We start from the raw sequence: 17,447 nt of genomic DNA on the forward strand, positions 1-17,447 counted from the left end.
CCATCATACGAGTAGATTAACACCTTGCAATAATGGTGAGAGTGGGTGTAGTCAGAAATCTGGATGTGCAAATTGTATTTCCTAAGAAATTTTGTGTAGGCAAGTCCCATTCTGCTCAATCAACAGTAGGCAGAGAAATACTATATTTGGAAAAAAATTCATAAAATACAGAAGGAGTGACTTGAATCACGCACATTAATTGCTAAATGAAAATCTAGGTTCTGAAATACAAAACAGGAACACCCATATTGGGAGCAGAAGAAAAAAAAAGACACACCTGGGGTTGAAGAGTATGATAAAGAATCCCTTAAAGTCCATTTTAGGATAGAAATGAATCATCTGTTAAAATCACCTTGGATCTGTCTACTTCTTACATGAGTGAGAACAAATTTTGGGCCCCAAATGGAATATTAACATCACATCATACATGCTTCACTGTGTTTAGAAAGATTGTGTGCATTTCTTACGATGCAGTGATATTGTAGAAAACCATGGAATTCCCACAAATCCACACCACAGTATGATAAAATGTGTTAACAATTCCTCACATACAAATAAGCATTTCAAAACAACACGTTCAGAGCACAATCTACATCAGAGGCACCAAACAACCCCTAATAAAATGCATTTATGTTATGTATATCCTATGTATCTACTGCTAAGAAGCAGGCAAGTTAGAAACATACTGAAACTACTCAATCATCTTTAGGAATATTGTACACATACACATTGTGCACACTCTCCTACAGAGCCATATGCCCAAACTGATTTTGAGTTCACATTAAAAATTATTTAACTTTTTTCCCCATACACCTTAATCAAACAGCAACAGAACAGCAGGACCCATAGGGTCCATTTTTCTGGGGCACTGAGCATCTTCTCCACAAAAGACATCACTCTCAAAATCCAAAATAGGATGGGGAAACAAATAGCATGTGAAAAAAAAACACACTTCAAGGGCACTTCTCCCTTCCTCCCTAAAACTGATTTTCCTCTGACAGCTCTAAAATCAGTGCATAAATAATATATGCCATGGCTAACATACCTACCTACACAAGTGCCTTGGAAACAGGAGAACTTCCAAGGGCCCAGGTAGGGCCCATCCTGGATGCTTTGAAGCAGGCAGCAGTTCACCCAGGTTTCAAGAAGCCAGCAGTGGACGTGTTTCCTGATGCTCATTTGGGAGGGAAATACGCTGAACTTCAGCTAAACAGAGCTACATGCTAATTGCACATAAGATTAACTGTTTTCCCTTAGGCTTCGAATTACACTGACATAAATAAAGCATTTCAGAATTAAACCTGACTATCATCAAGTTTATGTTATGCATAATTTAAGAAGAGGGCAAAGAAGAGTAGATCAGTCTTAGGAGGTACTTTCAGGTTAGACTTTCAATATTTAGATGAGAATCTGAAAATGAAACTTTAAATCAACTGTAAACAAAATTAAAGTACATTAAAGAAAATGGAAGTGGCAAGTGTAATGCATAAAAGTGAAAAATAATTATGGAAAAAATATTATTTTTTATAAATAACTGAAAGCAAGCAGAGTTTGTTGCAATATTTTATAATAAATAACTCTTTCTGAAAAAAATGGATAAGGGCTTCCCAATTTTTTGTTGTCTGAAAACTACGTGCTTCCACATTAATATACTAATTTGCCTTTCCAGAGCAGAGCTTTTGAAAGAAGAGCTGACACACTTAATAGGAACAATTGGGTTAAAAGGGAATTTCCTGGATAAAGTCAGAACATAACAAATTCTTACTCATCCAGTGTAGTTAATGTAAAATTATACTCTTCTCAACAGGGACTGCATGGTGAAAGGCATATCTGGTTTGTTTAGGAGGTGCCCCCATTAATTGGATTTTTTTTTCTTTTTTTTTTTTAATGCTCTAAGCAATCAGCCAGTAGAGCCAGACATTGTCCTCAGGTAACCTCACACAGCTGCCTCCAGTGCAAAACGCTGTCACTTCTCAGACTTCATACGCTGTGATCCGCTTCCTTCCTTCCTTCCTTGACTCTGCTCCCCGGGGGCTGCGAGCCCAGCCCAGCCCAGCCCAGCCCAGCCCGGCCCAGCTCAGCTCAGCCTAGCCTAGCTTAGCCCAGCCCAGCCCGGGGACCCGCAGCCCCGGCTCGGCTGAGAGCGGCCCCGTCCGAACGCGCCTTTTCGGGCAGGAATCCCTCCCAAACCCCAGTGACTCAAAGCCGACTGCGTGGCCACTCCGCCGATTAAAACCCGCGTTTTTCCCCCCACTCGCAGCACCTATTTGCTTCCACTTTCAAAGGTACTTTCATCACCCAAAGCTGGACCGCGGCGTTCTGCAGTGCTTTTTCTAGCAGGGAAAATCTCTCTCGAAACAACTTGGTGCCTTTGTTTCTGTGTCACAAAGGCTCTCAGCACTACCATCCCCATCCCACCTCCACATTGCATTAACTCTCAGCATTATCTATGTAATGCTTATCACAACATTAGACACATACGAGCATCTTTACCTACTTAGAAATGAAGCAGGCAGAACTCCAAACAATAAACTTAAAGAAATGATTAATTTTGAGGAAAAGAGAAAAACTAATTAAGCCCACATTTAGGTATGCTAACCAGGTAACGTGAAGGATTCAGCTGGTCCTGAGCTAAAATTCAGCTGCTCAATGATACATTTTTTACCAGCTAATTCCTACTGAAATCAACAAACTTCTGAACAGTCACACTGATACAAACCTGATCTAATAAAGTCCCACAGACTTAGAAAGGTGTGATCATGCCCCAAACCTGCCCCAAGGCAGCAGTGCCTTAGGGAGGGCTGGCAGGATGATTAGTAAGAACCAGTTTGCTGTAGGAAGCTTTCCACTGGAAAGCTGCCTCCTGGCAGACACCAAGGTCCCCTGCAGCCGAGTGGGGAGAGAAAGGTTATCACTATTCCCATTAGCAGTGTTAGGAAGCTAAGAAGGTACTTAGTGACACGTCTCTCAATCCAAGCACAGCACGTGAACTTATTTTTTATTTTGCTCTCTGCACTGATGTGATATTTTCACTAAATAAACCCAGTCATCTATTTAGTAAAAAAAATTATAAGTATTCATTATAATATCATGGATCTTATAACCAATTTTCTGTACACATTCAACAATAGATTATTTCACAACATGGCAATATGATGCAACTTAGGTCAGGCGTGGAGGCATAGTTTGTAGAGGCTGTTACTAAGTGACAAAGGAATTTAGGGCATCAGTGAAAAGGTTGCATTTGTTAACTGCTCATTTCCAAACAGTGGTGGCTCCAAGGGAGTTGCATTTTTTTTTAGCTGGTTGGTTTTTTTGGGTTGTTTTTCCTTGTTTGTTTGTTTGGATTTTTTTTCCATGGGATTTCCTGCCTACCTGTGCTGAAAGTTGCTGGAGAAGAGCTGGTTGGGTATTTTGGTGGAAGAATCATTCTGGGGAGATTTAACAAGCAGACATCACTGATGTGAAGTTACAGCCTCTTCTATTTCACAAGTATTTTTTTTTCTTTATACATCTCCATTTAGAGTTCATGCAGCACAGTTATTTCCAGTTCAAATATAAAAACCCACTAGGAAAAAACCTGTAATACTTTATCCTATCAGACTAATAACAAACAGCTTATGTGCCATTTAAATCAGAATCACTTTCCCCCAGTGAATGGTGGATAAAATCATTCTAGACTGCAGCAGATGGAATTGGAAACTTTGTCTTCATGTCTGTATCTCGGGCACACATGATCAGCCTGTGTGAACAAGGTTACAGCCAAACATGTAAAAAAAAAATGTATCAGGGACATTGGCATTTGCAGATAATATATCACAGAAACAGCTCTACACTGCTGCTCTGAAACAACCACTTTCACTCTACAGAGGTTATCAAAAACTCCAAGTGAGCCAGGCTGAGCAAGCTCACTCACCATCCTGAAAGGATGCACACAGAAGTCTCCTCTGTGCCAAGAGCCCTACACAATAGGGAGAGAGATGTGGGCATTTCCCAAAGCTGCTGCTGACAAGTTCTGCTCGGGAAGGAGTGGAAAGGTCTGCTGCAATTGCCTGGAAGCACGGAAAATGTTCTGGAGGACCTTCAGGACCCTGTGCTGTCAGGAAAACTCAGCGCTGGGAACCTGATCCACAGGCACATGTTCCATACCCACCACCAGTCTCAGAGAGCAGCTTTACCTCCAAAGTACCTCTGCAGCAGGAAAAGAGCATCCCCTTTCCTTTAAAGCTGGGGAATGTAGGCACAAGGATATTATTGACTTTTCCAAGGTTACTGAGCCAGACAGGAGCAGCCGGATCTTGGTCTGGTCTGCTGATCAGAGCCTTAATAACACTAAGCAATCCTCCCTCCAGCTTCAAGGCCACAACGTCTGCGGCTCAGTCTTTTCACAGAGGGCATAATCTGGGCCCTCGTAAGGGGAAAAAGCCTCTTGTTTGATCTTCACAGGAAACCTTAGCCCTGAAGTAACCTTGAGGTAACAGAAATAATGAAAAACATGATTTTTACTTGCAAGTTTAACATACAAGGTTTGAAGGTCACAGGAGTGTTTTTGTCTCTGAAGTGAAAACTGGTGTTTTTACACTATACTTTCAGCACAGTGATTTTAAATTATCTCTGCAAAGATGGATACAAGCAGTTTGTTTACCAGGTTAGGAACTGAGAAAAAAAAAATCAATGAGATTTAAAACTCTCCTTGGCTTAATTACCCTTAACATTTTATTCACTTAAACAAAGAAAAAAAAAAAATCAGCTTGGCTGTTTTAATAGCAGAGTCAACCCAACTGGAAAATTCACCTCCTACAAGAAATTTTGAAAAGGAAAACTCCAGAGAGCAACATGCTAGAGAAATGCCTTCAGCTGCAGACAGAACTGTATTGTAATGAAATCTTGTATTTTGACTCCCTACTTCTCCTTCCCTACAAAAGACAGGAAAAACAATTGAATTTGAATATTGGTTTAGATCAACTATTTTTCCACGGGAAAAGCCACTGCATAGGATATAGAATTATAAACCTGTAAATTTATTTTGCAGACTACCTTCACAAATAAACACATAAAATATATTATGATAAACTGAAGAGAGTGTGACTATTTCTTTAAAATTAGTTTTCCCTTCCCTAATTCATGTTACTAAGTTCTATAAGTAGTTTTAAATTAATTTCAGAAACGGGGATTACTGGAGATCACTAATATTTTTTTTCAAAACATACAAGAAGCAACAGCAATGCTGGAAGTGGACTGGAGTTGTGAGGTCCTCATTCTGCATCTTCATGGCACTTTTCTGGGGCCCCAGTGATTTTCTGTAACCACTGGGAAACAGTGATTTTTATATCTAGAGATCAAAGGGGCAGGATCTGTTCTCTGAGGACACAAAGTCCTAATGCACACTAAAACTAAATGCTCTTAAGTTGCGCACTGTAGGGAACTTGGAAGAGACTTTGTTTTGCACCATTTATAGTGCCCTGCAATCAAAAGATTTTAGAAAAAACAGAAAAACACATACATAAGTTGAGAGAACTGTCCCAGACCTCATCCGAAATTGACATTATATAGAAAAATAATAAAATGGACATAGATCTCTTTCATATCAAGCTTCCAGTTTTGTTTGGTTCTATTTAAACACGTATTTTGCTGTGGCAAACTGTATTCTCTCTGATCTCTTAGACAGTGGGTTTCATGCATTCTTGCACATATTTGAACTTTTGATCGTTTTCCAAAATTTCACTGCTAGTATCCTAGGCAGCCATCAGTGGGCAGTGATATGGGTCATTCTAGTTCAGAATTAAAAGGAGATGAGTGTGACTGATCCTTTTTCTCAAGGCCAAATCTTAGAACAAATCATCTGGAGAACTGCCAACAACTTCAATAAGACCAGAAATTGTCCCCACTGTTATCTAAAAGACTTCATGTGCTGTATGAGAAAATCAGGGTGCAAATTCTCCAGCCAGATTAGACTCATTCTCCTATAGACTAGGAAAAGGATAATCAGATAAAAGAGCAAAGGGAGGGACTGCAGACTTTACTGCTGCCTATATGTTATTGCTCATCAAATTCCAAAATAGATGGAGGAAAAGCAGGGAAATGTGAGCAGCACTGCACCAGTACTTTCTCAGCAAAAGTGGAAATACTACCTTTTTTCAGTATAATTTAGAACAGGTTTTATTACCTAAATAATGTATATTATATGTAAATATAATATACAAATACAAATATACAGGGTTGTTCTTGTCTTAATCCTTTATGCTTTGCTCCTGGCAAAGAGTAAATGGAAGAAAATAAAGCTGGAATATAAACAACTTATGAAGTTTTGTTTTTTTGTTTTTTTGTTGTTGGTCTTTTGTTTTGCTTTTGTCACAAGTGACAGGACGAGGGGAAAAACCCATGCTTTTTTCCCCTTTTTTGAATTTCATGCTCTGGAAAGAGGTCAGAACATCTACACAAGTATGCATGTGTACGTATGTATGTCAGATTTACTAGAATGGCAAGGAAGAAAATGAGGTGATCTCAAAAGAAGCCAAGAATCTGGGACTTTGAATTGTCTGACTTCAATAGTGTTTCAAGGACTTGGAATGTGACAGATACTGACATATTGTGTCTTGCTGTGAATGAGGGGTCGACTGAAGCTTTACAGCATCTCTGTTCCCAAACAGGAATAGCTCAGCTCATGAGGCACATCTGAAAGCTTGGGATGTGATGGGGCATTATTGACCCCTCCCTTTCGAGCATGCAGTGCTTACCCCAACAAATGCCTGACCTTTTTACTGACCTTTAATTTCATAATAGGCTCATGTTGACAAAACACTTCAAAATGAGATCAACACAGATAGATAGCTTGTTCTGTGATAGAGAAAAGAGTTTTCAAAAGCAGGGGAGCAGAGGAGATAAGCAGTAGTGGCATACATAATGGGAGCTACATGTTCAGCTGTTTGCATGTGGGGCTATCATCTTCAAGTACTGCATCATATTATTAAAGCCCCTTTTTTCCTTTTTTTTCCTCTAAAAGCCTATAAAACTTTGTGGGTTTTTTTTTTATTTTTATTTTTGGTGGGGCTTTTTGTTGGTGATGTTTTTTGAATTTCATTTTAACTAGTCCTACATTCCACCCAGTTCTATTAGGCAGTCACCTCTGAGTCAAAAGACAAAGGCAGACGGAAGGTGGAAAAAGTTTGAGAGGAGAACCAGAACCAAAGAATTTCAAATTTGAGCATCAGACCTCATAAACATCCATTTTAGCAAAGTTACCTTGTCTCACTGCTCTTTAAATTTCAGGGCAAATACTTTGATAATTTAGCCACAGAATGTTTGTATTAAAGAGGGGCCTCCTGCTCTTTCTACAGTTTACAACAAAGAGTTTATTAAACACAACTCTTTCTGTCTGACATTCAAATCCATCTCTGCAACACACTCTCCTCTGGATTTGTGCCACCGAAAGAAATGCTTTGGAAAAACAAAATAAACCAAAACCCTGCTGTGGAAACAAGACAAATCTAGTTTCACATCCCCTGCAGAGAGAGAAACAAGACGGAAGTAAAAAGCACCAAATGGAGCTCATAAAGCTTCAGTCTGATCTCAGCCTCCACGTTCTGGCAGAAAGCACTACCTAAGAGATGTGATCTGCTTCAAGTGAGAACAGCCTCTGATTGCACCGTGAGCACAAAAATATATTGTCTGTGAACAATTACCCTGAACAAACTCTGAATAAGGGAAATCTGACTACAGAATAAGGGGAAATGTGGTGGGAGGCAGGCTAATTGTCCCCCTCCCTTGCCAAGACCTTATCTTACACACCAGCCATCTGTAGTAGCTGTGCCTGCAACTATAGTTTTGAGGGCTACACTGAACCTCCTTTCCACAAACTGAACCACAATGAGGTGCAATGAGTCTTGCCCATCAGACACCATCTACCATGGAAGGGAAGTGATTCCAGTGCTGTAAAAAAACAAGTTTCTTACTTTATGTTCATATAATCACTGGTAGTTGGTCATATTCCTTATTGCATTCCATGAAGAAGTGCCTAAGTGGAACGAGACTCATCCTAACCCACAGGTGCTATGGGGAGCCAGCGGGGCTGGTATTAAAATTCACTACATCCTTCTCTTTCAGTATTCCTACAAATAAAATGAATTTCTTTATTTATTTGGAAGTCACTGCCCAAAATAGAAGCACATTCTGAACACTGTGAGACCAACATGACAGAAGGAGAAAAATGCACACCTGAGTACAGGCTTTCTGCACTCCTAGATCCTGAACATCTCTTTAATTACATTTTGAGGACAATCAGCAACTTAGAGTGGGTCAGGTCTCTTTTTCAGGGTTTTTTTTGTTTGTTTGTTTTCTACTTTTATACAGAATCCAAGTGCACTTTGGCACATACACAGACAGAGAGTAAAGAAAAAGCACAAGACACAGGGAGGCCACCTGGTGATCAACAAAGCGCTCACCATGTTCGCAAAACTACTCTGAAATTCAGGTAGGAAACAGCTTTTTCTGCACAAGAGCACAGCAGAATGCTCTGCCCAAATATGGGAGTTTCTGTAACACAAAGCATTGCTGACAGTTTTTTTCTGAAACCCCTATGATCGCATTCGCTGCTGGGACTTTGAGATGGCTTTATTAGTGTACTGGGCACTCTGCACATATTCATCACTGGGTTTTTACAGCAAAAACATCTCCCATGTCATATGACAGTCTTTGTTTTAGACTTGCTCCTTCAGAAAGCAATGCAGAGTTGGTATTTCTCCTTTTTTTCAATTAATTCATTTGAGACTATTCTTTAAATTTTCATTTTAATGCATTTTTTTGCGGGGATTTATTACTGACTTTTAAACCTGAATAAAACTCTCACTGATATAAAGTCTTTGTTACCATATGTGTATGAAACTGTTTGCACTATATGTGCACATGTATCTATGTCTAACTGCATGTGTATGCATGGATTAAAAAAAAAAATAAAACAAACCAAAAAACCTTCCTAACTGCATCTTCCTCTCTCCTTCCTTCTCCATTCCGAGCAGGTTCCTGCTATCAACTGCTGGAGTGTGCTCACTCTACACCTAGAGCTATAATTATTTTGCTTTAATTTTACAAAACCTTTTGTTCCATTCCCACGAGCCCACCTGATCCTTATATTACACTTGCTCTATTAAAACACTCATGCAGAACAAAGCACAGTTGTACTGATTCATAAGTAACTCACCCCCCCACCCCCTCTTTTTCTTTCTACTAGGCTCATGCATCTTACCACAGTTTCATGGCACTGTCCCTGATGCCACTCCATGGTCCCATTTTTGCCTGTTTTTCCTTTCTTTTAAACCATTATTTTTATGTGCTTAGAGTCCAATCACACCATTGTGTGCTGCTGTTTTGAATTGCTGTTGTTCTCAGTCATTTTATGTTACGCTCTTTGGCACAATCAATACAGTGCAGAGGGTGTTATGGAATTTATTCCTTGTAATCAGACTCTAGGATTCTTTATTATTATTATTATTATTATTATTCATAGAGTACAAGCACCAGGGCTAGCCCTACATTTTCTCATGGCAAGCCAAAGGCCATTTGTGCCCAGCCTCTGACACCAGCCTCCCCTGTCTGCAGAAAAAGGGCCCAGTGGCAGCTCAGATCAAGGCGATCACTATTTGGGCATGGCCTGCACAAATCACTAGTCATTACAGAAGACCAAAGACACCAACAACACTTGTAAGAGGATGTTCATGGAGGCACTGGTCATTTCAGATTTAAAAACACCAAACCAACCTCTCATAAATTATTGCTGAAAAATGGAAGGACAGAGTACAGCCTTTCAGTAAAGGGCTGTTTCATCTTTTTCTCTCGTACAACTTCCTTGAGCTGAGACAGCCTTCATTTTCTGGCTTATAAAGCACTAAGCATTTTGTTGGGGCTAAGTAGCAGATAAATAATCATCAGCCAGAACAGGGCATGTGAAGGCAGTGCTAGCAAGGAGCAAATAAAGCCGAGCTCCTGGCAGACACCTTCTAAATACAGAGAGCAGGACACTTTGCAGTGCCCTACTTGAACATCAGAGGAGGTAGGTGAGTACAGGCCAGGCAAAGGGGTGAGAGAAGGCAACAAGAGGAAGAAAAACGGGGTGTGTTTATGTTTTTCTGGGTGACATGTGTAACAATGGTGAATACCAATGCCTTCTAGCAATTAAAGAGAGTAACAGGAAAAAAAGGGGAATGTGGCAAGGCACAGAACAAACACATCTGTACAGGGTACAACCGAAAGTTGCAATTTTCCAAAGCATAACCATTCTGCACATTTTATGTAGCATGTCAAATCTATCAGATTTTTCTCTTATTAAATCATCATTCTACAGCAACAATCATTCTCTCAATCAATCCCCCGTGTTAACAACTCTTAGTAATGACTAACTTGGCAGGAACTGATGTTTACATATATTTTAAAGTCCTGAGCACTGTTCTGTATTTTTTGGATGTTAAATTTCCTTTACATTTTGTCTCTTATTTTTTAACCTGTTTTTAAAGGATGGATGCATTCAATTGGAAAATAAATTTTTGTGACACACACTCAGATTATGTTAGTTCAGGAAATTGGCAGTGGGATAAGAACAAAAGCATTCACCTCCTGATTGCTGATTCAAATCTAGCCCAAGTGAGATAGTCACAGAAGCTATAAGCCTCCCATGGTGGCTTTGTGATTTGAGATTATTTTTTATGAATCTCAATCCACTTTAGGCCAAGAAGCAGAATCACAAATCCACTGCCTGAATGAGCATTAAGCGGCATCACTGCACACAGTAACAAGAGAGATGCCAAAAACCAAACTGGTTCTGGGGACAAAACTCTAACCTTAACATAGGAAACTACCATTAAAAAGCAGGGTGTTTTGCTCCACACAGATGTGGAGCAAAGGAAACATATGTATCTACCTACCAGACAGAAAATATCCCCTGTAGTCACATCAACTGGTTGTTGCAACATTTATCTGAGGTGTAAGTACAGGTTATAGTGTTGCCCTGTATCACTTGAGAGCTGAGAGATGGGGAGGGCAGGAGGAGAGAACACCGCAATGGTTTTCTGTCATAAACCTTGAAGAAGAAGCAGCAAGCTCATGCAGTCCTTATACGTTAAAATCAAAAAATGCTCAGAGCTACTGAATCATTGGCCATTATTTGGTCCATTTTTCCTGCTTAGATAAAAGACACAAATAAGGCATTTAATTTTGCAGAAGACCAAACCCATGGAAGGCTGTGTTGCACTTTTTATTTTATTTGGGACACAACTGATTCATGCATCTATTAGCAAAGCCATTTCCCTAAACAAACATCCTATAGCACACAACAACATAGCAATGCTCCAGCATATTTCCCATGGCTCCTTCTTCTAGGGAGCATGAATCATTAAAATCACATGGGAATTTGCTATTCCTGCTTCCTCCCTTAGACACATTTGCTAACCTGAGAGAAGTAAAGATCTCAGGACTCCCGAGCAGATTTAAGTTTTCCCTGTGTCTGTGCTGAAATGGAGCCAATGAAGATTCTACCTTTGCATCTGCACTCAGGTGCCTCTCTGTTATGTTTCATTTCACATTTGTGATGTTTATTTCTTAGAAACAGGAAAAACGCACAGCTGACACACCATGTTTGCATGCAACTTGGAATTGTTCTTCAGTGGCTGTAGCTTGGACATGCGCTTGACTATTCAAAGGGAAGTGGGATGAAAAAAATAGCTGCCTCTTAAATGGCCAAGTATTGCTAATTTTACACTGGGAATTTCAGAAGGAAGTAGTTCAGGGTTTTCAGAGATATTACTGAAAATATCCATGTACACAGCAAGAAAATGTTGGTGGGAAGGTTCCCCATCTTCTCCTTCCCTTGTTCTTCATTAATTTTTTCTTTTCCCTTTTTGGCAAGAAGAAAAAGGAAGACATGGACAAATAGAAAAAAGGGGAAAAAAAGTATTGATTTGATGATCCCTGTCCAAAATAAAATTTTTGAGAAGGAGTAGCCTTACAGATTGTAAGTCCAGCTGTAAATACATACACATGTAAATGCTGCTGTTACATAAAGTTCCTGTAAAATGTATACAAATTCTAAATACACCTAAGTAGATAGACTAAGTACAGTTAAAAAATCAGCTGCTGGAAAAGCTGGAGGAAGCAGACAAACAATAGTAAAACTATTAAGAATTTGAAAAAAAAAATCACATATTTTGTATGAATTTAAACTTAGGATGTGACACAGAATGTTGATTTAATTTAGGAGTCGTAAGGTTAATAATGCTGATTCACTTGCAGAGAATTCAAATACACATTGCATCTTCCTAAACCTTTGAAATTGTTTTGAGTATGTTTTGGGAAAGCTCTGGAATGAGCCAACTTGTCAAGGGAACCTGTATCTAAGTGAAAGCCAGTGTTCAGTACGTAACTCAAAATCATGAATTATGAGATGCATTAGTCCAGCAGATCAAGGAACCACTATTTTAGGGAACATAAAAAGAAATAATTTTCAGAATATGCAGTACACAACTTCAGCTCTCATTTAACATGAGTTTTTATGGACACTAACTACACTTCAGGAAAGCCCTTGTGGACTTGCTCAGTGTTTTCAGAAAAGCTGAAAGCACCAGGAACCAGAGAGAACTCAGATCTAAGTCTGCTTCATTGTGCCTTACCTACTGTGAGGAAAAATGCAGCACTAGGCAAGCTCAGGTGCTGGAGCTGCACACAGTCCCACATTGATATGCTGAGCACTGTGATGATGTGCTGTGCCCCAGCATGCTCTTCAAATTGATTTTAAGTGATTGATCATTTTGATCTGTGATTCTGGACCCCTGGAATTCCTGGTCTCTGTGGAAGGTCAGATTGTTACTCAGAGCTGGTGTAACTTGATAGGTGACATGCTGGGCTTCAAGAACTGGCATTTGAACAACACCTTCAGTGGCAGCCCATGGGCTGGAACCAAACCATCCCTTTGTGCCAAGTGACCTGCAAGCTGAGAGTCTTTACCAAGAGTCAGAGGGCACAAACGTTTACTGTGACATTCCCACGACAACGTGTTCACCAGTACAGAGAACAACACAACAGTAAATGAAACCTGCTCAGTTATTTTCTACAGGAAGAAGTCTCAGGGGAAGCAAGACTACCTCAAGTGAAGATGCCATCATTTTTACATGCCAGATTTCGCCTTGACATGGTATGTGAACCTACAGCAAGATTTGAATTTTACAATTAGCTTCACATGCTCCAATTAGTTTCTCAAGCTGCACAGAAAGCAGAGGAAGCTCAATAGTAAGACAAGAGTAAGCTTTTGAAAAAACATTATAGGGAATAATTGTGCTCTGGAGAATTTATTTATTTACTAATGCAAACAGTACACACTGAGATAACATCTGGCAGTGTTTATTACAATGAAACCCAATCAATACTTCTGTCTACTACAATATCTATCCACAAAATAGTCATTCCTCCTGGCATCCACAAGAAATACTCAACTATCTATTACAGTAGCCTTTGTCAGCAAAAACAGAGGCCCTAATTCTTCTTTTAGAGAGAATTAGATGTACCTAGATATAAGAATGATAGTGGAAAACTGGAGAGAGAAATGAAATTTCAAACCTATGAAATGTTTTGGGTTGGAAGTGACCTTCAGGATGAGATTGCTCCACCTTGTTCCCCATGCCACAGGGAGTGATACTTTCCACTAAAGCAGGTTGCTCAAAGCCCTGTCCAGCCTGGCCTTAAATACTTCCAGGGATGAGGCATCCACAACTTCTCTGAACAACATCCTTAAAAATTTTCAAAAAGCAACAGTCTCAGATCTTTTTTCTTGTGCCTCAGGGAAGCATCCTGGTGGATGGAAAGTTGAACCTGAGTCAGCAGTGCCCTGGAACCAGGAGGGCCAACCCTGTCCTGGGGGGCATCAGGCACAGCATCACAGCCAGGCAGGGGAGGGGATTGTCCTGCTCTGCTCTGAGCTGGGGCAGCCTCACCTCCAGTGCTGGGGCAGCTCTGGGGCCACAACAGAAGATGGAGAGGGGCCTTGAGGGGCCGTGTGAGGAGGGGCTGAGGGCACTTGGTCTGTTCAGCCTGGAGGAGGCTGAGGGGAGCGCTCAGTGCAGTTACAGCTTCTTGTGAGGGTGAGAGCAGGGGCAGGCACTGATCTCTGCACTGATCAGTGACAGGATTGGAGGGACTGGCCTGGAGTTGTGTCAGTGGACATTTAGGTTAAGTATTAGAAAAAGTTTCTTCACACAGAGGGTGGCTGGGCACTGAAACAGGCTCCCCAGGGATATAGTCACAGCACCAAGCCTGGCAGAGCTCAAGAGGCATTTGGGCAATGGTTTTGGACACATGGTGTGACTCTTGGAGTGTCCTGTGCAGGACCAGGAGGTGAACTTGATGATCCTTGTGGGTCGCTTCCAACTCAGGACAGTCTATGATTCTATGAGTACTCTTGCTAGTGAACTGCTAGGCCTTTTGAGGCATTTTAAAGCCATAAGTAAAGGGAGAAAATTTGACTTCTCATTTCCTTTTGAAGTCAGGATTCAAAAAGATGTGATACTGAACCTTTCCACATAATTAAAAATCCAAAAATAAATTTGTTTTGAAAGTTCTGTGTATTAGAATTTCCAAGTAAGCCCGTTCATTTTTTGCTATTTCTGTATTTGTATTATTGCACATCATTGTAGAAAAACAAGCAGTGTTTCATGCAATGAAAAAAGTCACTAAGCATTAGCTTAGTTCTTACTGAACTTTCACCTTTCTGAAATTTAAGTGCCTCTTGCAGTCTAACAAACAGATTGACATGCAATAAGATATGCATTACTACTTACTTATCACAAAATTAAGCAAAAAATAACAAAGCCACACAAAAAAAATCAATACTATTATTTTTCCTCCTCACAATTTTAATTGCTATAATTTTGCTTTTGTTGAAACAGTCATTTCCAAAGAAAAATTATATGTCTGATTAATGTGACTATACATAAAACAAATGTACACTTGCCCCTGTTTAATTTCACATTTTGCTGGCTCATTGTTCAAAAGGCATTTCTGTTTGTACAGGAACTAGAGGTGAAACAAGACCTTCTGTGCTACAGCCAAGAGGCACGGGCTATGTTCAGAAGTTATTGTGGTGATACGTTACCTTTTTCCCATAAAAACTTGACTTCGACAAGATAATTTGGATCAGTTAAGAAATGGGGAGAGCTGGGAGGGGACACAATTTCTTTTCATCTCTCCTGGTCTAGATGCAGAGGAGAGCACATTTTAATTTAAACTGGTACACTGAACAGCCACTAAATGCCATTATATGATGCCTGTTTCTATAATTTGTGTTTGTTAAGATTTGCACTAGGATTTCTTCTTCAGCTTCTTCCTATTTCTTGCCCTCCACACCAATAATGTCTTACTAGAACCTAAAAGTTCTATGACATGGCCATTAAGAATGAACTGGGGAAGAATTATGACAATAATACTATATTGGCAAAGTGGTGAAAGAAAACAAAACCTGACCTTCCAAGCACTGAAACTGGTGAAAATCCCACTAAGTAAATGGAGTCCCTATTTAAAGGGCAACAGTACCACCCCAACTGCTATCCATTTAGCCACATGAATATGTGCTACACTTGTAAATACACAGGATATTTGACCTAGAGAAAATTAAGATTTCAAAAGTGCAGAACAGGCTCCATTTCTATATTTAAAGAAACACAGGAAAAATGCAGACTGGGTTCTGAAAGCTCTCAACACTGAGCAAGATCAGCACAGGAGTCTCCACTTGCTTATCAGTGATGCAGAGGAATAAAAAGGCCAAACTGGGACAGAGACTGGGACTTTTACACCTGGATTCAGGGTAAGCAAGAGGCAACCCCAGTTCAGTGAAGAACTGGTTTGTCTGAACTGTATATGAAAATTTCCAGTTCCTCATCAACTCCATAAACTGAACAACTGTTCTAAAAGTCAGTTTTAAAATTGAGCTAGGTAAAATGGGGGAAAGGAATAATTTATAACCAATATAGTCTTGTAACCTTTCATAAAAGAACTCCAAACGACCTGAAAACCAGAATAAATCCAAAATAAACCTTCATTTAACCCCTACTGTAAACATGCATGTGACAGATTTTATGTCACTTTGGTATTAAAACAGGATAAATCTAGTTGCATCAAAGAAAAAAAAAGGGGGAGTGGGGGTCTATAAAGAAAGCAGGATGTAGTTCTTTTATCACCTTTTTAACCAAAAGGTAAAACCTTTTCCTCTCCATCAGTTAAGGAAAGCCCTGCATTTCCATCAGGATATCAGCCAGAGCAGTTGGTGTCTGTTCCTCACCTGGGGCAGGACTTTTGGAGAGGGGGAAAAGATGAATACATAAATGCATCAGATATACCATAACCCAAGCCATGTAAAGGCCCAGCTCAAGCACATGTGTTTGCAATGATTCCTGTCTCCACTGAAAGGAATGTGGAAGAAGCCCAGGGATGTTTTTTGGGCCAGGACTTCCTTTTTTATCTTTTAAAGAAGTGATCAGAAAATGGAGGCACTTCATCCCGAAATGGTGTGCAGAGATCTGGCACAGAGCACAGGTGATAATTATGTTTGCATAATCTCTCTGGGCACTACAAAATAACACTGGCTTTTTCACATCACTTGCCTTCAGCCCTGAATTTCACCCAGTTCTACAGCCCTGAGCTGCTAGCTCTAGGGAGCAGCAGAGGGGAATTACAAAGTCCGATCCCATTCAGTGGGACCAAGCACTGGCAGCAGCAGAGGTAAGACTTAAGTGTTTCATAACATGGATATTCAGGCTTCCCACATTGTGAACACAGAAAAAGCAGAGAGAAAAGCCTATCACACTTGCTAAACTTCCACCAGTGCACCCATGATTAACTACAACACAGCTTTGAGAATTAGTTCAGCATTAAATAAAAAAATAATTCTATTTTGTTATACAGTATATTTCTTTTACAAGAAATAGAAGCATAAGGAGCTTAAAGAATATCTACTATATGGTATAGATATATTCTAAACATTGTGACAAAGATAGTGTAAGATATTTTTAGAAATTAAATGCTTTTAAATGTAATTAAGTAATAATGAAGACAATCACATAGAAAACTATCCCACTGACAGTCTCATAATGAATGGACATCAAAATTGTTTTCCACCATTCTAAGGCACAGGAAATTTCTGCCTATCTCATGTTGATGAATGGCAAATTCTATATGGGGATAGAAAACGCACTCATTAAAAAGTAAAACGTACCTAGCACATTTGGAATTCTTTAGGACATGAATGGATTGCAGTAAGGACAAATATCCTGCTGGTAAGAAATTCTGTCCATGGAAGAATCACCAAGTGTTTAATCTGTAGAGCTTCCCTCTGGTTTCCACTAGGCTAAATACCATCCAACAAGATGCTTCCCATTGCCCTTAATACATCCCAAGTGCTAGACAAAGCCCCTAACTCT

At 39.9% G+C, this 17,447-nt stretch overlaps 1 protein-coding gene across 34 annotated transcripts in view; it reads right to left on the reverse strand.

Annotated features, from left to right (window-relative positions):
- ZBTB20 (zinc finger and BTB domain containing 20) overlaps window positions 1–17,447 on the reverse strand; it is a 472,123-nt gene that overhangs the window by 284,790 nt on the left and 169,886 nt on the right. Inside the window, exon 1 of one of the 34 annotated variants that reach the window (XM_079321868.1) lies at window positions 1,050–1,478. The exons of the other annotated variants lie outside the window; for them this stretch is intronic. The gene's annotated coding sequence lies outside the window, so the exon portion shown is untranslated. Of the gene's footprint in view, window positions 1–1,049; window positions 1,479–17,447 lie in introns of those variants that run through there. 34 annotated transcript variants of the gene reach the window in all.

This window comes from Erithacus rubecula, assembly GCF_903797595.1.
Source record: "Erithacus rubecula genome assembly, chromosome: 1".
Classification (NCBI taxonomy): Eukaryota; Metazoa; Chordata; class Aves; order Passeriformes; family Muscicapidae; genus Erithacus; species Erithacus rubecula.